The sequence below is a fragment of the Ascaphus truei genome, unplaced genomic scaffold (assembly GCF_040206685.1).
Source record: "Ascaphus truei isolate aAscTru1 unplaced genomic scaffold, aAscTru1.hap1 HAP1_SCAFFOLD_282, whole genome shotgun sequence".
Classification (NCBI taxonomy): Eukaryota; Metazoa; Chordata; class Amphibia; order Anura; family Ascaphidae; genus Ascaphus; species Ascaphus truei.
In genome coordinates, this window is record NW_027455772.1 from 228,859 (window position 1) to 247,283 (window position 18,425).

Sequence of the window (18,425 nt, forward strand, 5' to 3'; positions counted from 1 at the left end):
ATGCATGGAGCAAGATATAGGCTCATGGATTTAAGAATGAGAGGATATCATGAGACAGCAATCTCCACCTACGGCCATACTACCTTGACAGCGCCCGATCCCGTCAGATCTCGGAAGCTAAGCAGGGTGAGGCTTGATTAGTACTGGGTTGGGAGACTGCCTGGGAATACCAGGTGCTGTAGGGGTTTTTATTTTTCGCTTCCCTAATGAAAATATACATGGCATTCCTCGCAGCAAATGAAAATGTTTCAATTCTTGCTACTTTTTTCCCGCAGTGGCAAAGAAATATATCGTTTTTTCCTCTGAAAGTTCAACACAATGCAACCTTCCAAAATAGAATTCTGACATCAAGAATTCCGTCTATAGTACATTTGAGTGCACCTGTCATTTTCTCAGTCTCTGTGTATGCATGGAGCAAGATATAGGCTCATGGATTTAAGAATGAGAGGATATCATGAGACAGCAATCTCCACCTACGGCCATACTACCTTGACAGCGCCCGATCCCGTCAGATCTCGGAAGCTAAGCAGGGTGAGGCTTGATTAGTACTGGGTTGGGAGACTGCCTGGGAATACCAGGTGCTGTAGGGGTTTTTATTTTTCGCTTCCCTAATGAAAATATACATGGCATTCCTCGCAGCAAATGAAAATGTTTCATTTCTTGCTACTTTTTTCCCGCAGTGTCAAAGAAATCTATCGTTTTTTCCTCTGAAAGTTCAACACAATGCAACCTTCCAAAATAGAATTCTGACATCAAGAATTCCGTCTATAGTACATTTGAGTGCACCTGTCATTTTCTCAGTCTCTGTGTATGCATGGAGCAAGATATAGGCTCATGGATTTAAGAATGAGAGGATATCATGAGACAGCAATCTCCACCTACGGCCATACTACCTTGAAAGCGCCCGATCCCGTCAGATCTCGGAAGCTAAGCAGGGTGAGGCTTGATTAGTACTGGGTTGGGAGACTGCCTGGGAATACCAGGTGCTGTGGGTGTTTTTATTTTTTGCTTCCCTAATGAAAATATACATGGCATTCCTTGCAGCAAATGAAAATGTTTCATTTTTTACTACTTTTTTCCCGCAGTGGCAAAGAAATATATCGTTTTTTCCTCAGAAAGTTCAACACAATGCAACCTTCCAAAATAGAATTCTGACATCAAGAATTCCGTCTATAGTACATTTGAGTGCACCTGTCATTTTCTCAGTCTCTGTGTATGCATGGAGCAAGATATAGGCTCATGGATTTAAGAATGAGAGGATATCATGAGACAGCAATCTCCACCTACGGCCATACTACCTTGAAAGCGCCCGATCCCGTCAGATCTCGGAAGCTAAGCAGGGTGAGGCTTGATTAGTCCTGGGTTGGGAGACTGCCTGGGAATACCAGGTGCTGTAGGGGTTTTTATTTTTCGCTTCCCTAATGAAAATATACATGGCATTCCTCGCAGCAAATGAAAATGTTTCATTTCTTGCTACTTTTTTCCCGGAGTGGCAAAGAAATATATTGTTTTTTCCTCTGAAAGTTCAACACAATGCAACCTTCCAAAATAGAATTCTGACATCAAGAATTCCGTCTATAGTATATTTGAGTGCACCTGTCATTTTCTCAGTCTCTGATTTAATTTCTCCATTTAAGGTAATTCTTCAAGAATGTATTTTTTTAACGGTCACAATAATACACTTATGCCTCCCATGTCATTTAGAAATATATCATACAGGCCTCAGAACACTCAGCATGTTATATGGTGAGCTTGTGGCTCACAGAGTTGGGGTGTGCAGTGTTCAAGCTGATACTTGGAAGAGATAGTGAGTTCAAATCCAAACAGGAGGAGGTTGAATATAGGCACCTCTGAAATTTTTTACTACTTTTTTCCCGCAGTGGCAAAGAAATCTATCGTTTTTTCCTCTGAAAGTTCAACACAATGCAACCTTCCAAAATAGAATTCTGACATCAAGAATTCCGTCTATAGTACTTTTGAGTGCACCTGTCATTTTCTCAGTCTCTGTGTATGCATGGAGCAAGATATAGGCTCATGGATTTAAGAATGAGAGGATATCATGAGACAGCAATCTCCACCTACGGCCATACTACCTTGACAGCGCCCGATCCCGTCAGATCTCGGAAGCTAAGCAGGGTGAGGCTTGATTAGTACTGGGTTGGGAGACTGCCTGGGAATACCAGGTGCTGTAGGGGTTTTTATTTTTCGCTTCCCTAATGAAAATATACATGGCATTCCTCGCAGCAAATGAAAATGTTTCAATTCTTGCTACTTTTTTCCCGCAGTGGCAAAGAAATATATCGTTTTTTCCTCTGAAAGTTCAACACAATGCAACCTTCCAAAATAGAATTCTGACATCAAGAATTCCGTCTATAGTACATTTGAGTGCACCTGTCATTTTCTCAGTCTCTGTGTATGCATGGAGCAAGATATAGGCTCATGGATTTAAGAATGAGAGGATATCATGAGACAGCAATCTCCACCTACGGCCATACTACCTTGACAGCGCCCGATCCCGTCAGATCTCGGAAGCTAAGCAGGGTGAGGCTTGATTAGTACTGGGTTGGGAGACTGCCTGGGAATACCAGGTGCTGTAGGGGTTTTTATTTTTCGCTTCCCTAATGAAAATATACATGGCATTCCTCGCAGCAAATGAAAATGTTTCATTTCTTGCTACTTTTTTCCCGCAGTGTCAAAGAAATCTATCGTTTTTTCCTCTGAAAGTTCAACACAATGCAACCTTCCAAAATAGAATTCTGACATCAAGAATTCCGTCTATAGTACATTTGAGTGCACCTGTCATTTTCTCAGTCTCTGTGTATGCATGGAGCAAGATATAGGCTCATGGATTTAAGAATGAGAGGATATCATGAGACAGCAATCTCCACCTACGGCCATACTACCTTGAAAGCGCCCGATCCCGTCAGATCTCGGAAGCTAAGCAGGGTGAGGCTTGATTAGTACTGGGTTGGGAGACTGCCTGGGAATACCAGGTGCTGTGGGTGTTTTTATTTTTTGCTTCCCTAATGAAAATATACATGGCATTCCTTGCAGCAAATGAAAATGTTTCATTTTTTACTACTTTTTTCCCGCAGTGGCAAAGAAATATATCGTTTTTTCCTCAGAAAGTTCAACACAATGCAACCTTCCAAAATAGAATTCTGACATCAAGAATTCCGTCTATAGTACATTTGAGTGCACCTGTCATTTTCTCAGTCTCTGTGTATGCATGGAGCAAGATATAGGCTCATGGATTTAAGAATGAGAGGATATCATGAGACAGCAATCTCCACCTACGGCCATACTACCTTGACAGCGCCCGATCCCGTCAGATCTCGGAAGCTAAGCAGGGTGAGGCTTGATTAGTACTGGGTTGGGAGACTGCCTGGGAATACCAGGTGCTGTAGGGGTTTTTATTTTTCGCTTCCCTAATGAAAATATACATGGCATTCCTCGCAGCAAATGAAAATGTTTCAATTCTTGCTACTTTTTTCCCGCAGTGGCAAAGAAATATATCGTTTTTTCCTCTGAAAGTTCAACACAATGCAACCTTCCAAAATAGAATTCTGACATCAAGAATTCCGTCTATAGTACATTTGAGTGCACCTGTCATTTTCTCAGTCTCTGTGTATGCATGGAGCAAGATATAGGCTCATGGATTTAAGAATGAGAGGATATCATGAGACAGCAATCTCCACCTACGGCCATACTACCTTGACAGCGCCCGATCCCGTCAGATCTCGGAAGCTAAGCAGGGTGAGGCTTGATTAGTACTGGGTTGGGAGACTGCCTGGGAATACCAGGTGCTGTAGGGGTTTTTATTTTTCGCTTCCCTAATGAAAATATACATGGCATTCCTCGCAGCAAATGAAAATGTTTCATTTCTTGCTACTTTTTTCCCGCAGTGGCAAAGAAATCTATCGTTTTTTCCTCTGAAAGTTCAACACAATGCAACCTTCCAAAATAGAATTCTGACATCAAGAATTCCGTCTATAGTACATTTGAGTGCACCTGTCATTTTCTCAGTCTCTGTGTATGCATGGAGCAAGATATAGGCTCATGGATTTAAGAATGAGAGGATATCATGAGACAGCAATCTCCACCTACGGCCATACTACCTTGACAGCGCCCGATCCCGTCAGATCTCGGAAGCTAAGCAGGGTGAGGCTTGATTAGTACTGGGTTGGGAGACTGCCTGGGAATACCAGGTGCTGTAGGGGTTTTTATTTTTCGCTTCCCTAATGAAAATATACATGGCATTCCTCGCAGCAAATGAAAATGTTTCATTTCTTGCTACTTTTTTCCCGCAGTGGCAAAGAAATATATCGTTTTTTCCTCTGAAAGTTCAACACAATGCAACCTTCCAAAATAGAATTCTGACATCAAGAATTCCGTCTATAGTACATTTGAGTGCACCTGTCATTTTCTCAGTCTCTGTGTATGCATGGAGCAAGATATAGGCTCATGGATTTAAGAATGAGAGGATATCATGAGACAGCAATCTCCACCTACGGCCATACTACCTTGACAGCGCCCGATCCCGTCAGATCTCGGAAGCTAAGCAGGGTGAGGCTTGATTAGTACTGGGTTGGGAGACTGCCTGGGAATACCAGGTGCTGTAGGGGTTTTTATTTTTCGCTTCCCTAATGAAAATATACATGGCATTCCTCGCAGCAAATGAAAATGTTTCATTTCTTGCTACTTTTTTCCCGCAGTGGCAAAGAAATCTATCGTTTTTTCCTCTGAAAGTTCAACACAATGCAACCTTCCAAAATAGAATTCTGACATCAAGAATTCCGTCTATAGTACATTTGAGTGCACCTGTCATTTTCTCAGTCTCTGTGTATGCATGGAGCAAGATATAGGCTCATGGATTTAAGAATGAGAGGATATCATGAGACAGCAATCTCCACCTACGGCCATACTACCTTGACAGCGCCCGATCCCGTCAGATCTCGGAAGCTAAGCAGGGTGAGGCTTGATTAGTACTGGGTTGGGAGACTGCCTGGGAATACCAGGTGCTGTAGGGGTTTTTATTTTTCGCTTCCCTAATGAAAATATACATGGCATTCCTCGCAGCAAATGAAAATGTTTCATTTCTTGCTACTTTTTTCCCGCAGTGGCAAAGAAATATATCGTTTTTTCCTCTGAAAGTTCAACACAATGCAACCTTCCAAAATAGAATTCTGACATCAAGAATTCCGTCTATAGTACATTTGAGTGCACCTGTCATTTTCTCAGTCTCTGTGTATGCATGGAGCAAGATATAGGCTCATGGATTTAAGAATGAGAGGATATCATGAGACAGCAATCTCCACCTACGGCCATACTACCTTGAAAGCGCCCGATCCCGTCAGATCTCGGAAGCTAAGCAGGGTGAGGCTTGATTAGTACTGGGTTGGGAGACTGCCTGGGAATACCAGGTGCTGTGGGTGTTTTTATTTTTTGCTTCCCTAATGAAAATATACATGGCATTCCTTGCAGCAAATGAAAATGTTTCATTTTTTACTACTTTTTTCCCGCAGTGGCAAAGAAATATATCGTTTTTTCCTCAGAAAGTTCAACACAATGCAACCTTCCAAAATAGAATTCTGACATCAAGAATTCCGTCTATAGTACATTTGAGTGCACCTGTCATTTTCTCAGTCTCTGTGTATGCATGGAGCAAGATATAGGCTCATGGATTTAAGAATGAGAGGATATCATGAGACAGCAATCTCCACCTACGGCCATACTACCTTGACAGCGCCCGATCCCGTCAGATCTCGGAAGCTAAGCAGGGTGAGGCTTGATTAGTACTGGGTTGGGAGACTGCCTGGGAATACCAGGTGCTGTAGGGGTTTTTATTTTTCGCTTCCCTAATGAAAATATACATGGCATTCCTCGCAGCAAATGAAAATGTTTCAATTCTTGCTACTTTTTTCCCGCAGTGGCAAAGAAATATATCGTTTTTTCCTCTGAAAGTTCAACACAATGCAACCTTCCAAAATAGAATTCTGACATCAAGAATTCCGTCTATAGTACATTTGAGTGCACCTGTCATTTTCTCAGTCTCTGTGTATGCATGGAGCAAGATATAGGCTCATGGATTTAAGAATGAGAGGATATCATGAGACAGCAATCTCCACCTACGGCCATACTACCTTGACAGCGCCCGATCCCGTCAGATCTCGGAAGCTAAGCAGGGTGAGGCTTGATTAGTACTGGGTTGGGAGACTGCCTGGGAATACCAGGTGCTGTAGGGGTTTTTATTTTTCGCTTCCCTAATGAAAATATACATGGCATTCCTCGCAGCAAATGAAAATGTTTCATTTCTTGCTACTTTTTTCCCGCAGTGTCAAAGAAATCTATCGTTTTTTCCTCTGAAAGTTCAACACAATGCAACCTTCCAAAATAGAATTCTGACATCAAGAATTCCGTCTATAGTACATTTGAGTGCACCTGTCATTTTCTCAGTCTCTGTGTATGCATGGAGCAAGATATAGGCTCATGGATTTAAGAATGAGAGGATATCATGAGACAGCAATCTCCACCTACGGCCATACTACCTTGAAAGCGCCCGATCCCGTCAGATCTCGGAAGCTAAGCAGGGTGAGGCTTGATTAGTACTGGGTTGGGAGACTGCCTGGGAATACCAGGTGCTGTGGGTGTTTTTATTTTTTGCTTCCCTAATGAAAATATACATGGCATTCCTTGCAGCAAATGAAAATGTTTCATTTTTTACTACTTTTTTCCCGCAGTGGCAAAGAAATATATCGTTTTTTCCTCAGAAAGTTCAACACAATGCAACCTTCCAAAATAGAATTCTGACATCAAGAATTCCGTCTATAGTACATTTGAGTGCACCTGTCATTTTCTCAGTCTCTGTGTATGCATGGAGCAAGATATAGGCTCATGGATTTAAGAATGAGAGGATATCATGAGACAGCAATCTCCACCTACGGCCATACTACCTTGAAAGCGCCCGATCCCGTCAGATCTCGGAAGCTAAGCAGGGTGAGGCTTGATTAGTCCTGGGTTGGGAGACTGCCTGGGAATACCAGGTGCTGTAGGGGTTTTTATTTTTCGCTTCCCTAATGAAAATATACATGGCATTCCTCGCAGCAAATGAAAATGTTTCATTTCTTGCTACTTTTTTCCCGGAGTGGCAAAGAAATATATTGTTTTTTCCTCTGAAAGTTCAACACAATGCAACCTTCCAAAATAGAATTCTGACATCAAGAATTCCGTCTATAGTATATTTGAGTGCACCTGTCATTTTCTCAGTCTCTGATTTAATTTCTCCATTTAAGGTAATTCTTCAAGAATGTATTTTTTTAACGGTCACAATAATACACTTATGCCTCCCATGTCATTTAGAAATATATCATACAGGCCTCAGAACACTCAGCATGTTATATGGTGAGCTTGTGGCTCACAGAGTTGGGGTGTGCAGTGTTCAAGCTGATACTTGGAAGAGATAGTGAGTTCAAATCCAAACAGGAGGAGGTTGAATATAGGCACCTCTGAAATTTTTTACTACTTTTTTCCCGCAGTGGCAAAGAAATCTATCGTTTTTTCCTCTGAAAGTTCAACACAATGCAACCTTCCAAAATAGAATTCTGACATCAAGAATTCCGTCTATAGTACTTTTGAGTGCACCTGTCATTTTCTCAGTCTCTGTGTATGCATGGAGCAAGATATAGGCTCATGGATTTAAGAATGAGAGGATATCATGAGACAGCAATCTCCACCTACGGCCATACTACCTTGACAGCGCCCGATCCCGTCAGATCTCGGAAGCTAAGCAGGGTGAGGCTTGATTAGTACTGGGTTGGGAGACTGCCTGGGAATACCAGGTGCTGTAGGGGTTTTTATTTTTCGCTTCCCTAATGAAAATATACATGGCATTCCTCGCAGCAAATGAAAATGTTTCAATTCTTGCTACTTTTTTCCCGCAGTGGCAAAGAAATATATCGTTTTTTCCTCTGAAAGTTCAACACAATGCAACCTTCCAAAATAGAATTCTGACATCAAGAATTCCGTCTATAGTACATTTGAGTGCACCTGTCATTTTCTCAGTCTCTGTGTATGCATGGAGCAAGATATAGGCTCATGGATTTAAGAATGAGAGGATATCATGAGACAGCAATCTCCACCTACGGCCATACTACCTTGACAGCGCCCGATCCCGTCAGATCTCGGAAGCTAAGCAGGGTGAGGCTTGATTAGTACTGGGTTGGGAGACTGCCTGGGAATACCAGGTGCTGTAGGGGTTTTTATTTTTCGCTTCCCTAATGAAAATATACATGGCATTCCTCGCAGCAAATGAAAATGTTTCATTTCTTGCTACTTTTTTCCCGCAGTGTCAAAGAAATCTATCGTTTTTTCCTCTGAAAGTTCAACACAATGCAACCTTCCAAAATAGAATTCTGACATCAAGAATTCCGTCTATAGTACATTTGAGTGCACCTGTCATTTTCTCAGTCTCTGTGTATGCATGGAGCAAGATATAGGCTCATGGATTTAAGAATGAGAGGATATCATGAGACAGCAATCTCCACCTACGGCCATACTACCTTGAAAGCGCCCGATCCCGTCAGATCTCGGAAGCTAAGCAGGGTGAGGCTTGATTAGTACTGGGTTGGGAGACTGCCTGGGAATACCAGGTGCTGTGGGTGTTTTTATTTTTTGCTTCCCTAATGAAAATATACATGGCATTCCTTGCAGCAAATGAAAATGTTTCATTTTTTACTACTTTTTTCCCGCAGTGGCAAAGAAATATATCGTTTTTTCCTCAGAAAGTTCAACACAATGCAACCTTCCAAAATAGAATTCTGACATCAAGAATTCCGTCTATAGTACATTTGAGTGCACCTGTCATTTTCTCAGTCTCTGTGTATGCATGGAGCAAGATATAGGCTCATGGATTTAAGAATGAGAGGATATCATGAGACAGCAATCTCCACCTACGGCCATACTACCTTGACAGCGCCCGATCCCGTCAGATCTCGGAAGCTAAGCAGGGTGAGGCTTGATTAGTACTGGGTTGGGAGACTGCCTGGGAATACCAGGTGCTGTAGGGGTTTTTATTTTTCGCTTCCCTAATGAAAATATACATGGCATTCCTCGCAGCAAATGAAAATGTTTCAATTCTTGCTACTTTTTTCCCGCAGTGGCAAAGAAATATATCGTTTTTTCCTCTGAAAGTTCAACACAATGCAACCTTCCAAAATAGAATTCTGACATCAAGAATTCCGTCTATAGTACATTTGAGTGCACCTGTCATTTTCTCAGTCTCTGTGTATGCATGGAGCAAGATATAGGCTCATGGATTTAAGAATGAGAGGATATCATGAGACAGCAATCTCCACCTACGGCCATACTACCTTGACAGCGCCCGATCCCGTCAGATCTCGGAAGCTAAGCAGGGTGAGGCTTGATTAGTACTGGGTTGGGAGACTGCCTGGGAATACCAGGTGCTGTAGGGGTTTTTATTTTTCGCTTCCCTAATGAAAATATACATGGCATTCCTCGCAGCAAATGAAAATGTTTCATTTCTTGCTACTTTTTTCCCGCAGTGGCAAAGAAATCTATCGTTTTTTCCTCTGAAAGTTCAACACAATGCAACCTTCCAAAATAGAATTCTGACATCAAGAATTCCGTCTATAGTACATTTGAGTGCACCTGTCATTTTCTCAGTCTCTGTGTATGCATGGAGCAAGATATAGGCTCATGGATTTAAGAATGAGAGGATATCATGAGACAGCAATCTCCACCTACGGCCATACTACCTTGACAGCGCCCGATCCCGTCAGATCTCGGAAGCTAAGCAGGGTGAGGCTTGATTAGTACTGGGTTGGGAGACTGCCTGGGAATACCAGGTGCTGTAGGGGTTTTTATTTTTCGCTTCCCTAATGAAAATATACATGGCATTCCTCGCAGCAAATGAAAATGTTTCATTTCTTGCTACTTTTTTCCCGCAGTGGCAAAGAAATATATCGTTTTTTCCTCTGAAAGTTCAACACAATGCAACCTTCCAAAATAGAATTCTGACATCAAGAATTCCGTCTATAGTACATTTGAGTGCACCTGTCATTTTCTCAGTCTCTGTGTATGCATGGAGCAAGATATAGGCTCATGGATTTAAGAATGAGAGGATATCATGAGACAGCAATCTCCACCTACGGCCATACTACCTTGACAGCGCCCGATCCCGTCAGATCTCGGAAGCTAAGCAGGGTGAGGCTTGATTAGTACTGGGTTGGGAGACTGCCTGGGAATACCAGGTGCTGTAGGGGTTTTTATTTTTCGCTTCCCTAATGAAAATATACATGGCATTCCTCGCAGCAAATGAAAATGTTTCATTTCTTGCTACTTTTTTCCCGCAGTGGCAAAGAAATCTATCGTTTTTTCCTCTGAAAGTTCAACACAATGCAACCTTCCAAAATAGAATTCTGACATCAAGAATTCCGTCTATAGTACATTTGAGTGCACCTGTCATTTTCTCAGTCTCTGTGTATGCATGGAGCAAGATATAGGCTCATGGATTTAAGAATGAGAGGATATCATGAGACAGCAATCTCCACCTACGGCCATACTACCTTGACAGCGCCCGATCCCGTCAGATCTCGGAAGCTAAGCAGGGTGAGGCTTGATTAGTACTGGGTTGGGAGACTGCCTGGGAATACCAGGTGCTGTAGGGGTTTTTATTTTTCGCTTCCCTAATGAAAATATACATGGCATTCCTCGCAGCAAATGAAAATGTTTCATTTCTTGCTACTTTTTTCCCGCAGTGGCAAAGAAATATATCGTTTTTTCCTCTGAAAGTTCAACACAATGCAACCTTCCAAAATAGAATTCTGACATCAAGAATTCCGTCTATAGTACATTTGAGTGCACCTGTCATTTTCTCAGTCTCTGTGTATGCATGGAGCAAGATATAGGCTCATGGATTTAAGAATGAGAGGATATCATGAGACAGCAATCTCCACCTACGGCCATACTACCTTGAAAGCGCCCGATCCCGTCAGATCTCGGAAGCTAAGCAGGGTGAGGCTTGATTAGTACTGGGTTGGGAGACTGCCTGGGAATACCAGGTGCTGTGGGTGTTTTTATTTTTTGCTTCCCTAATGAAAATATACATGGCATTCCTTGCAGCAAATGAAAATGTTTCATTTTTTACTACTTTTTTCCCGCAGTGGCAAAGAAATATATCGTTTTTTCCTCAGAAAGTTCAACACAATGCAACCTTCCAAAATAGAATTCTGACATCAAGAATTCCGTCTATAGTACATTTGAGTGCACCTGTCATTTTCTCAGTCTCTGTGTATGCATGGAGCAAGATATAGGCTCATGGATTTAAGAATGAGAGGATATCATGAGACAGCAATCTCCACCTACGGCCATACTACCTTGACAGCGCCCGATCCCGTCAGATCTCGGAAGCTAAGCAGGGTGAGGCTTGATTAGTACTGGGTTGGGAGACTGCCTGGGAATACCAGGTGCTGTAGGGGTTTTTATTTTTCGCTTCCCTAATGAAAATATACATGGCATTCCTCGCAGCAAATGAAAATGTTTCAATTCTTGCTACTTTTTTCCCGCAGTGGCAAAGAAATATATCGTTTTTTCCTCTGAAAGTTCAACACAATGCAACCTTCCAAAATAGAATTCTGACATCAAGAATTCCGTCTATAGTACATTTGAGTGCACCTGTCATTTTCTCAGTCTCTGTGTATGCATGGAGCAAGATATAGGCTCATGGATTTAAGAATGAGAGGATATCATGAGACAGCAATCTCCACCTACGGCCATACTACCTTGACAGCGCCCGATCCCGTCAGATCTCGGAAGCTAAGCAGGGTGAGGCTTGATTAGTACTGGGTTGGGAGACTGCCTGGGAATACCAGGTGCTGTAGGGGTTTTTATTTTTCGCTTCCCTAATGAAAATATACATGGCATTCCTCGCAGCAAATGAAAATGTTTCATTTCTTGCTACTTTTTTCCCGCAGTGTCAAAGAAATCTATCGTTTTTTCCTCTGAAAGTTCAACACAATGCAACCTTCCAAAATAGAATTCTGACATCAAGAATTCCGTCTATAGTACATTTGAGTGCACCTGTCATTTTCTCAGTCTCTGTGTATGCATGGAGCAAGATATAGGCTCATGGATTTAAGAATGAGAGGATATCATGAGACAGCAATCTCCACCTACGGCCATACTACCTTGAAAGCGCCCGATCCCGTCAGATCTCGGAAGCTAAGCAGGGTGAGGCTTGATTAGTACTGGGTTGGGAGACTGCCTGGGAATACCAGGTGCTGTGGGTGTTTTTATTTTTTGCTTCCCTAATGAAAATATACATGGCATTCCTTGCAGCAAATGAAAATGTTTCATTTTTTACTACTTTTTTCCCGCAGTGGCAAAGAAATATATCGTTTTTTCCTCAGAAAGTTCAACACAATGCAACCTTCCAAAATAGAATTCTGACATCAAGAATTCCGTCTATAGTACATTTGAGTGCACCTGTCATTTTCTCAGTCTCTGTGTATGCATGGAGCAAGATATAGGCTCATGGATTTAAGAATGAGAGGATATCATGAGACAGCAATCTCCACCTACGGCCATACTACCTTGAAAGCGCCCGATCCCGTCAGATCTCGGAAGCTAAGCAGGGTGAGGCTTGATTAGTCCTGGGTTGGGAGACTGCCTGGGAATACCAGGTGCTGTAGGGGTTTTTATTTTTCGCTTCCCTAATGAAAATATACATGGCATTCCTCGCAGCAAATGAAAATGTTTCATTTCTTGCTACTTTTTTCCCGGAGTGGCAAAGAAATATATTGTTTTTTCCTCTGAAAGTTCAACACAATGCAACCTTCCAAAATAGAATTCTGACATCAAGAATTCCGTCTATAGTATATTTGAGTGCACCTGTCATTTTCTCAGTCTCTGATTTAATTTCTCCATTTAAGGTAATTCTTCAAGAATGTATTTTTTTAACGGTCACAATAATACACTTATGCCTCCCATGTCATTTAGAAATATATCATACAGGCCTCAGAACACTCAGCATGTTATATGGTGAGCTTGTGGCTCACAGAGTTGGGGTGTGCAGTGTTCAAGCTGATACTTGGAAGAGATAGTGAGTTCAAATCCAAACAGGAGGAGGTTGAATATAGGCACCTCTGAAATTTTTTACTACTTTTTTCCCGCAGTGGCAAAGAAATCTATCGTTTTTTCCTCTGAAAGTTCAACACAATGCAACCTTCCAAAATAGAATTCTGACATCAAGAATTCCGTCTATAGTACATTTGAGTGCACCTGTCATTTTCTCAGTCTCTGTGTATGCATGGAGCAAGATATAGGCTCATGGATTTAAGAATGAGAGGATATCATGAGACAGCAATCTCCACCTACGGCCATACTACCTTGACAGCGCCCGATCCCGTCAGATCTCGGAAGCTAAGCAGGGTGAGGCTTGATTAGTACTGGGTTGGGAGACTGCCTGGGAATACCAGGTGCTGTAGGGGTTTTTATTTTTCGCTTCCCTAATGAAAATATACATGGCATTCCTCGCAGCAAATGAAAATGTTTCAATTCTTGCTACTTTTTTCCCGCAGTGGCAAAGAAATATATCGTTTTTTCCTCTGAAAGTTCAACACAATGCAACCTTCCAAAATAGAATTCTGACATCAAGAATTCCGTCTATAGTACATTTGAGTGCACCTGTCATTTTCTCAGTCTCTGTGTATGCATGGAGCAAGATATAGGCTCATGGATTTAAGAATGAGAGGATATCATGAGACAGCAATCTCCACCTACGGCCATACTACCTTGACAGCGCCCGATCCCGTCAGATCTCGGAAGCTAAGCAGGGTGAGGCTTGATTAGTACTGGGTTGGGAGACTGCCTGGGAATACCAGGTGCTGTGGGTGTTTTTATTTTTTGCTTCCCTAATGAAAATATACATGGCATTCCTTGCAGCAAATGAAAATGTTTCATTTTTTACTACTTTTTTCCCGCAGTGGCAAAGAAATATATCGTTTTTTCCTCAGAAAGTTCAACACAATGCAACCTTCCAAAATAGAATTCTGACATCAAGAATTCCGTCTATAGTACATTTGAGTGCACCTGTCATTTTCTCAGTCTCTGTGTATGCATGGAGCAAGATATAGGCTCATGGATTTAAGAATGAGAGGATATCATGAGACAGCAATCTCCACCTACGGCCATACTACCTTGAAAGCGCCCGATCCCGTCAGATCTCGGAAGCTAAGCAGGGTGAGGCTTGATTAGTCCTGGGTTGGGAGACTGCCTGGGAATACCAGGTGCTGTAGGGGTTTTTATTTTTCGCTTCCCTAATGAAAATATACATGGCATTCCTCGCAGCAAATGAAAATGTTTCATTTCTTGCTACTTTTTTCCCGGAGTGGCAAAGAAATATATTGTTTTTTCCTCTGAAAGTTCAACACAATGCAACCTTCCAAAATAGAATTCTGACATCAAGAATTCCGTCTATAGTATATTTGAGTGCACCTGTCATTTTCTCAGTCTCTGTGTATGCATGGAGCAAGATATAGGCTCATGGATTTAAGAATGAGAGGATATCATGAGACAGCAATCTCCACCTACGGCCATACTACCTTGAAAGCGCCCGATCCCGTCAGATCTCGGAAGCTAAGCAGGGTGAGGCTTGATTAGTCCTGGGTTGGGAGACTGCCTGGGAATACCAGGTGCTGTAGGGGTTTTTATTTTTCGCTTCCCTAATGAAAATATACATGGCATTCCTCGCAGCAAATGAAAATGTTTCATTTCTTGCTACTTTTTTCCCGGAGTGGCAAAGAAATATATTGTTTTTTCCTCTGAAAGTTCAACACAATGCAACCTTCCAAAATAGAATTCTGACATCAAGAATTCCGTCTATAGTATATTTGAGTGCACCTGTCATTTTCTCAGTCTCTGATTTAATTTCTCCATTTAAGGTAATTCTTCAAGAATGTATTTTTTTAACGGTCACAATAATACACTTATGCCTCCCATGTCATTTAGAAATATATCATACAGGCCTCAGAACACTCAGCATGTTATATGGTGAGCTTGTGGCTCACAGAGTTGGGGTGTGCAGTGTTCAAGCTGATACTTGGAAGAGATAGTGAGTTCAAATCCAAACAGGAGGAGGTTGAATATAGGCACCTCTGAAATTTTTTACTACTTTTTTCCCGCAGTGGCAAAGAAATCTATCGTTTTTTCCTCTGAAAGTTCAACACAATGCAACCTTCCAAAATAGAATTCTGACATCAAGAATTCCGTCTATAGTACATTTGAGTGCACCTGTCATTTTCTCAGTCTCTGTGTATGCATGGAGCAAGATATAGGCTCATGGATTTAAGAATGAGAGGATATCATGAGACAGCAATCTCCACCTACGGCCATACTACCTTGACAGCGCCCGATCCCGTCAGATCTCGGAAGCTAAGCAGGGTGAGGCTTGATTAGTACTGGGTTGGGAGACTGCCTGGGAATACCAGGTGCTGTAGGGGTTTTTATTTTTCGCTTCCCTAATGAAAATATACATGGCATTCCTCGCAGCAAATGAAAATGTTTCAATTCTTGCTACTTTTTTCCCGCAGTGGCAAAGAAATATATCGTTTTTTCCTCTGAAAGTTCAACACAATGCAACCTTCCAAAATAGAATTCTGACATCAAGAATTCCGTCTATAGTACATTTGAGTGCACCTGTCATTTTCTCAGTCTCTGTGTATGCATGGAGCAAGATATAGGCTCATGGATTTAAGAATGAGAGGATATCATGAGACAGCAATCTCCACCTACGGCCATACTACCTTGACAGCGCCCGATCCCGTCAGATCTCGGAAGCTAAGCAGGGTGAGGCTTGATTAGTACTGGGTTGGGAGACTGCCTGGGAATACCAGGTGCTGTAGGGGTTTTTATTTTTCGCTTCCCTAATGAAAATATACATGGCATTCCTCGCAGCAAATGAAAATGTTTCATTTCTTGCTACTTTTTTCCCGCAGTGGCAAAGAAATATATCGTTTTTTCCTCTGAAAGTTCAACACAATGCAACCTTCCAAAATAGAATTCTGACATCAAGAATTCCGTCTATAGTACATTTGAGTGCACCTGTCATTTTCTCAGTCTCTGTGTATGCATGGAGCAAGATATAGGCTCATGGATTTAAGAATGAGAGGATATCATGAGACAGCAATCTCCACCTACGGCCATACTACCTTGACAGCGCCCGATCCCGTCAGATCTCGGAAGCTAAGCAGGGTGAGGCTTGATTAGTACTGGGTTGGGAGACTGCCTGGGAATACCAGGTGCTGTGGGTGTTTTTATTTTTTGCTTCCCTAATGAAAATATACATGGCATTCCTTGCAGCAAATGAAAATGTTTCATTTTTTACTACTTTTTTCCCGCAGTGGCAAAGAAATATATCGTTTTTTCCTCAGAAAGTTCAACACAATGCAACCTTCCAAAATAGAATTCTGACATCAAGAATTCCGTCTATAGTACATTTGAGTGCACCTGTCATTTTCTCAGTCTCTGTGTATGCATGGAGCAAGATATAGGCTCATGGATTTAAGAATGAGAGGATATCATGAGACAGCAATCTCCACCTACGGCCATACTACCTTGAAAGCGCCCGATCCCGTCAGATCTCGGAAGCTAAGCAGGGTGAGGCTTGATTAGTCCTGGGTTGGGAGACTGCCTGGGAATACCAGGTGCTGTAGGGGTTTTTATTTTTCGCTTCCCTAATGAAAATATACATGGCATTCCTCGCAGCAAATGAAAATGTTTCATTTCTTGCTACTTTTTTCCCGGAGTGGCAAAGAAATATATTGTTTTTTCCTCTGAAAGTTCAACACAATGCAACCTTCCAAAATAGAATTCTGACATCAAGAATTCCGTCTATAGTATATTTGAGTGCACCTGTCATTTTCTCAGTCTCTGATTTAATTTCTCCATTTAAGGTAATTCTTCAAGAATGTATTTTTTTAACGGTCACAATAATACACTTATGCCTCCCATGTCATTTAGAAATATATCATACAGGCCTCAGAACACTCAGCATGTTATATGGTGAGCTTGTGGCTCACAGAGTTGGGGTGTGCAGTGTTCAAGCTGATACTTGGAAGAGATAGTGAGTTCAAATCCAAACAGGAGGAGGTTGAATATAGGCACCTCTGAAATTTTTTACTACTTTTTTCCCGCAGTGGCAAAGAAATCTATCGTTTTTTCCTCTGAAAGTTCAACACAATGCAACCTTCCAAAATAGAATTCTGACATCAAGAATTCCGTCTATAGTACATTTGAGTGCACCTGTCATTTTCTCAGTCTCTGTGTATGCATGGAGCAAGATATAGGCTCATGGATTTAAGAATGAGAGGATATCATGAGACAGCAATCTCCACCTACGGCCATACTACCTTGACAGCGCCCGATCCCGTCAGATCTCGGAAGCTAAGCAGGGTGAGGCTTGATTAGTACTGGGTTGGGAGACTGCCTGGGAATACCAGGTGCTGTAGGGGTTTTTATTTTTCGCTTCCCTAATGAAAATATACATGGCATTCCTCGCAGCAAATGAAAATGTTTCAATTCTTGCTACTTTTTTCCCGCAGTGGCAAAGAAATATATCGTTTTTTCCTCTGAAAGTTCAACACAATGCAACCTTCCAAAATAGAATTCTGACATCAAGAATTCCGTCTATAGTACATTTGAGTGCACCTGTCATTTTCTCAGTCTCTGTGTATGCATGGAGCAAGATATAGGCTCATGGATTTAAGAATGAGAGGATATCATGAGACAGCAATCTCCACCTACGGCCATACTACCTTGACAGCGCCCGATCCCGTCAGATCTCGGAAGCTAAGCAGGGTGAGGCTTGATTAGTACTGGGTTGGGAGACTGCCTGGGAATACCAGGTGCTGTAGGGGTTTTTATTTTTCGCTTCCCTAATGAAAATATACATGGCATTCCTCGCAGCAAATGAAAATGTTTCATTTCTTGCTACTTTTTTCCCGCAGTGGCAAAGAAATATATCGTTTTTTCCTCTGAAAGTTCAACACAATGCAACCTTCCAAAATAGAATTCTGACATCAAGAATTCCGTCTATAGTACATTTGAGTGCACCTGTCATTTTCTCAGTCTCTGTGTATGCATGGAGCAAGATATAGGCTCATGGATTTAAGAATGAGAGGATATCATGAGACAGCAATCTCCACCTACGGCCATACTACCTTGACAGCGCCCGATCCCGTCAGATCTCGGAAGCTAAGCAGGGTGAGGCTTGATTAGTACTGGGTTGGGAGACTGCCTGGGAATACCAGGTGCTGTAGGGGTTTTTATTTTTCGCTTCCCTAATGAAAATATACATGGCATTCCTCGCAGCAAATGAAAATGTTTCAATTCTTGCTACTTTTTTCCCGCAG

General features: G+C 41.9%; 41 non-coding genes across 41 annotated transcripts; all 41 read left to right on the plus strand.

The window, feature by feature from the left end:
• Positions 1–66: 66 nt before the first annotated feature.
• LOC142481967 (5S ribosomal RNA) lies at positions 67–185 on the plus strand. The gene has a single exon (XR_012796218.1). It is a non-coding gene; the product is annotated as a 5S ribosomal RNA (ribosomal RNA).
• A 286-nt stretch (positions 186–471) lies between these two features.
• On the plus strand, positions 472–590 carry LOC142481968 (5S ribosomal RNA). The gene has a single exon (XR_012796219.1). It is a non-coding gene; the product is annotated as a 5S ribosomal RNA (ribosomal RNA).
• A 286-nt stretch (positions 591–876) lies between these two features.
• On the plus strand, positions 877–995 carry LOC142482568 (5S ribosomal RNA). Its single transcript, XR_012796777.1, has one exon. It is a non-coding gene; the product is annotated as a 5S ribosomal RNA (ribosomal RNA).
• Positions 996–1,281: 286 nt separating this feature from the next.
• LOC142482420 (5S ribosomal RNA) lies at positions 1,282–1,400 on the plus strand. Its single transcript, XR_012796657.1, has one exon. It is a non-coding gene; the product is annotated as a 5S ribosomal RNA (ribosomal RNA).
• A 676-nt stretch (positions 1,401–2,076) lies between these two features.
• LOC142481969 (5S ribosomal RNA) lies at positions 2,077–2,195 on the plus strand. The gene has a single exon (XR_012796220.1). It is a non-coding gene; the product is annotated as a 5S ribosomal RNA (ribosomal RNA).
• A 286-nt stretch (positions 2,196–2,481) lies between these two features.
• LOC142481970 (5S ribosomal RNA) lies at positions 2,482–2,600 on the plus strand. The gene has a single exon (XR_012796221.1). It is a non-coding gene; the product is annotated as a 5S ribosomal RNA (ribosomal RNA).
• Positions 2,601–2,886: 286 nt separating this feature from the next.
• Positions 2,887–3,005, plus strand: LOC142482569 (5S ribosomal RNA). Its single transcript, XR_012796778.1, has one exon. It is a non-coding gene; the product is annotated as a 5S ribosomal RNA (ribosomal RNA).
• Positions 3,006–3,291: 286 nt separating this feature from the next.
• LOC142481972 (5S ribosomal RNA) lies at positions 3,292–3,410 on the plus strand. Its single transcript, XR_012796223.1, has one exon. It is a non-coding gene; the product is annotated as a 5S ribosomal RNA (ribosomal RNA).
• Positions 3,411–3,696: 286 nt separating this feature from the next.
• Positions 3,697–3,815, plus strand: LOC142481973 (5S ribosomal RNA). Its single transcript, XR_012796224.1, has one exon. It is a non-coding gene; the product is annotated as a 5S ribosomal RNA (ribosomal RNA).
• A 286-nt stretch (positions 3,816–4,101) lies between these two features.
• On the plus strand, positions 4,102–4,220 carry LOC142481974 (5S ribosomal RNA). Its single transcript, XR_012796225.1, has one exon. It is a non-coding gene; the product is annotated as a 5S ribosomal RNA (ribosomal RNA).
• A 286-nt stretch (positions 4,221–4,506) lies between these two features.
• On the plus strand, positions 4,507–4,625 carry LOC142481975 (5S ribosomal RNA). Its single transcript, XR_012796226.1, has one exon. It is a non-coding gene; the product is annotated as a 5S ribosomal RNA (ribosomal RNA).
• Positions 4,626–4,911: 286 nt separating this feature from the next.
• Positions 4,912–5,030, plus strand: LOC142481976 (5S ribosomal RNA). Its single transcript, XR_012796227.1, has one exon. It is a non-coding gene; the product is annotated as a 5S ribosomal RNA (ribosomal RNA).
• Positions 5,031–5,316: 286 nt separating this feature from the next.
• Positions 5,317–5,435, plus strand: LOC142482570 (5S ribosomal RNA). The gene has a single exon (XR_012796779.1). It is a non-coding gene; the product is annotated as a 5S ribosomal RNA (ribosomal RNA).
• A 286-nt stretch (positions 5,436–5,721) lies between these two features.
• On the plus strand, positions 5,722–5,840 carry LOC142481977 (5S ribosomal RNA). The gene has a single exon (XR_012796228.1). It is a non-coding gene; the product is annotated as a 5S ribosomal RNA (ribosomal RNA).
• A 286-nt stretch (positions 5,841–6,126) lies between these two features.
• Positions 6,127–6,245, plus strand: LOC142481978 (5S ribosomal RNA). The gene has a single exon (XR_012796229.1). It is a non-coding gene; the product is annotated as a 5S ribosomal RNA (ribosomal RNA).
• Positions 6,246–6,531: 286 nt separating this feature from the next.
• On the plus strand, positions 6,532–6,650 carry LOC142482571 (5S ribosomal RNA). The gene has a single exon (XR_012796780.1). It is a non-coding gene; the product is annotated as a 5S ribosomal RNA (ribosomal RNA).
• Positions 6,651–6,936: 286 nt separating this feature from the next.
• LOC142482421 (5S ribosomal RNA) lies at positions 6,937–7,055 on the plus strand. Its single transcript, XR_012796658.1, has one exon. It is a non-coding gene; the product is annotated as a 5S ribosomal RNA (ribosomal RNA).
• A 676-nt stretch (positions 7,056–7,731) lies between these two features.
• Positions 7,732–7,850, plus strand: LOC142481979 (5S ribosomal RNA). The gene has a single exon (XR_012796230.1). It is a non-coding gene; the product is annotated as a 5S ribosomal RNA (ribosomal RNA).
• A 286-nt stretch (positions 7,851–8,136) lies between these two features.
• On the plus strand, positions 8,137–8,255 carry LOC142481980 (5S ribosomal RNA). The gene has a single exon (XR_012796231.1). It is a non-coding gene; the product is annotated as a 5S ribosomal RNA (ribosomal RNA).
• Positions 8,256–8,541: 286 nt separating this feature from the next.
• LOC142482572 (5S ribosomal RNA) lies at positions 8,542–8,660 on the plus strand. The gene has a single exon (XR_012796781.1). It is a non-coding gene; the product is annotated as a 5S ribosomal RNA (ribosomal RNA).
• A 286-nt stretch (positions 8,661–8,946) lies between these two features.
• LOC142481981 (5S ribosomal RNA) lies at positions 8,947–9,065 on the plus strand. The gene has a single exon (XR_012796232.1). It is a non-coding gene; the product is annotated as a 5S ribosomal RNA (ribosomal RNA).
• A 286-nt stretch (positions 9,066–9,351) lies between these two features.
• On the plus strand, positions 9,352–9,470 carry LOC142481983 (5S ribosomal RNA). Its single transcript, XR_012796234.1, has one exon. It is a non-coding gene; the product is annotated as a 5S ribosomal RNA (ribosomal RNA).
• A 286-nt stretch (positions 9,471–9,756) lies between these two features.
• LOC142481984 (5S ribosomal RNA) lies at positions 9,757–9,875 on the plus strand. The gene has a single exon (XR_012796235.1). It is a non-coding gene; the product is annotated as a 5S ribosomal RNA (ribosomal RNA).
• A 286-nt stretch (positions 9,876–10,161) lies between these two features.
• LOC142481985 (5S ribosomal RNA) lies at positions 10,162–10,280 on the plus strand. The gene has a single exon (XR_012796236.1). It is a non-coding gene; the product is annotated as a 5S ribosomal RNA (ribosomal RNA).
• Positions 10,281–10,566: 286 nt separating this feature from the next.
• On the plus strand, positions 10,567–10,685 carry LOC142481986 (5S ribosomal RNA). The gene has a single exon (XR_012796237.1). It is a non-coding gene; the product is annotated as a 5S ribosomal RNA (ribosomal RNA).
• Positions 10,686–10,971: 286 nt separating this feature from the next.
• On the plus strand, positions 10,972–11,090 carry LOC142482573 (5S ribosomal RNA). Its single transcript, XR_012796782.1, has one exon. It is a non-coding gene; the product is annotated as a 5S ribosomal RNA (ribosomal RNA).
• Positions 11,091–11,376: 286 nt separating this feature from the next.
• Positions 11,377–11,495, plus strand: LOC142481987 (5S ribosomal RNA). Its single transcript, XR_012796238.1, has one exon. It is a non-coding gene; the product is annotated as a 5S ribosomal RNA (ribosomal RNA).
• A 286-nt stretch (positions 11,496–11,781) lies between these two features.
• LOC142481988 (5S ribosomal RNA) lies at positions 11,782–11,900 on the plus strand. Its single transcript, XR_012796239.1, has one exon. It is a non-coding gene; the product is annotated as a 5S ribosomal RNA (ribosomal RNA).
• Positions 11,901–12,186: 286 nt separating this feature from the next.
• Positions 12,187–12,305, plus strand: LOC142482574 (5S ribosomal RNA). The gene has a single exon (XR_012796783.1). It is a non-coding gene; the product is annotated as a 5S ribosomal RNA (ribosomal RNA).
• A 286-nt stretch (positions 12,306–12,591) lies between these two features.
• Positions 12,592–12,710, plus strand: LOC142482422 (5S ribosomal RNA). Its single transcript, XR_012796659.1, has one exon. It is a non-coding gene; the product is annotated as a 5S ribosomal RNA (ribosomal RNA).
• A 676-nt stretch (positions 12,711–13,386) lies between these two features.
• On the plus strand, positions 13,387–13,505 carry LOC142481989 (5S ribosomal RNA). The gene has a single exon (XR_012796240.1). It is a non-coding gene; the product is annotated as a 5S ribosomal RNA (ribosomal RNA).
• A 286-nt stretch (positions 13,506–13,791) lies between these two features.
• On the plus strand, positions 13,792–13,910 carry LOC142482896 (5S ribosomal RNA). Its single transcript, XR_012797095.1, has one exon. It is a non-coding gene; the product is annotated as a 5S ribosomal RNA (ribosomal RNA).
• Positions 13,911–14,196: 286 nt separating this feature from the next.
• Positions 14,197–14,315, plus strand: LOC142482423 (5S ribosomal RNA). The gene has a single exon (XR_012796660.1). It is a non-coding gene; the product is annotated as a 5S ribosomal RNA (ribosomal RNA).
• Positions 14,316–14,601: 286 nt separating this feature from the next.
• Positions 14,602–14,720, plus strand: LOC142482424 (5S ribosomal RNA). Its single transcript, XR_012796661.1, has one exon. It is a non-coding gene; the product is annotated as a 5S ribosomal RNA (ribosomal RNA).
• A 676-nt stretch (positions 14,721–15,396) lies between these two features.
• On the plus strand, positions 15,397–15,515 carry LOC142481990 (5S ribosomal RNA). Its single transcript, XR_012796241.1, has one exon. It is a non-coding gene; the product is annotated as a 5S ribosomal RNA (ribosomal RNA).
• Positions 15,516–15,801: 286 nt separating this feature from the next.
• LOC142481991 (5S ribosomal RNA) lies at positions 15,802–15,920 on the plus strand. Its single transcript, XR_012796242.1, has one exon. It is a non-coding gene; the product is annotated as a 5S ribosomal RNA (ribosomal RNA).
• A 286-nt stretch (positions 15,921–16,206) lies between these two features.
• On the plus strand, positions 16,207–16,325 carry LOC142482897 (5S ribosomal RNA). Its single transcript, XR_012797096.1, has one exon. It is a non-coding gene; the product is annotated as a 5S ribosomal RNA (ribosomal RNA).
• A 286-nt stretch (positions 16,326–16,611) lies between these two features.
• On the plus strand, positions 16,612–16,730 carry LOC142482425 (5S ribosomal RNA). The gene has a single exon (XR_012796662.1). It is a non-coding gene; the product is annotated as a 5S ribosomal RNA (ribosomal RNA).
• Positions 16,731–17,406: 676 nt separating this feature from the next.
• On the plus strand, positions 17,407–17,525 carry LOC142481992 (5S ribosomal RNA). The gene has a single exon (XR_012796243.1). It is a non-coding gene; the product is annotated as a 5S ribosomal RNA (ribosomal RNA).
• A 286-nt stretch (positions 17,526–17,811) lies between these two features.
• LOC142481994 (5S ribosomal RNA) lies at positions 17,812–17,930 on the plus strand. The gene has a single exon (XR_012796245.1). It is a non-coding gene; the product is annotated as a 5S ribosomal RNA (ribosomal RNA).
• A 286-nt stretch (positions 17,931–18,216) lies between these two features.
• LOC142481995 (5S ribosomal RNA) lies at positions 18,217–18,335 on the plus strand. Its single transcript, XR_012796246.1, has one exon. It is a non-coding gene; the product is annotated as a 5S ribosomal RNA (ribosomal RNA).
• Positions 18,336–18,425: the final 90 nt, after the last annotated feature.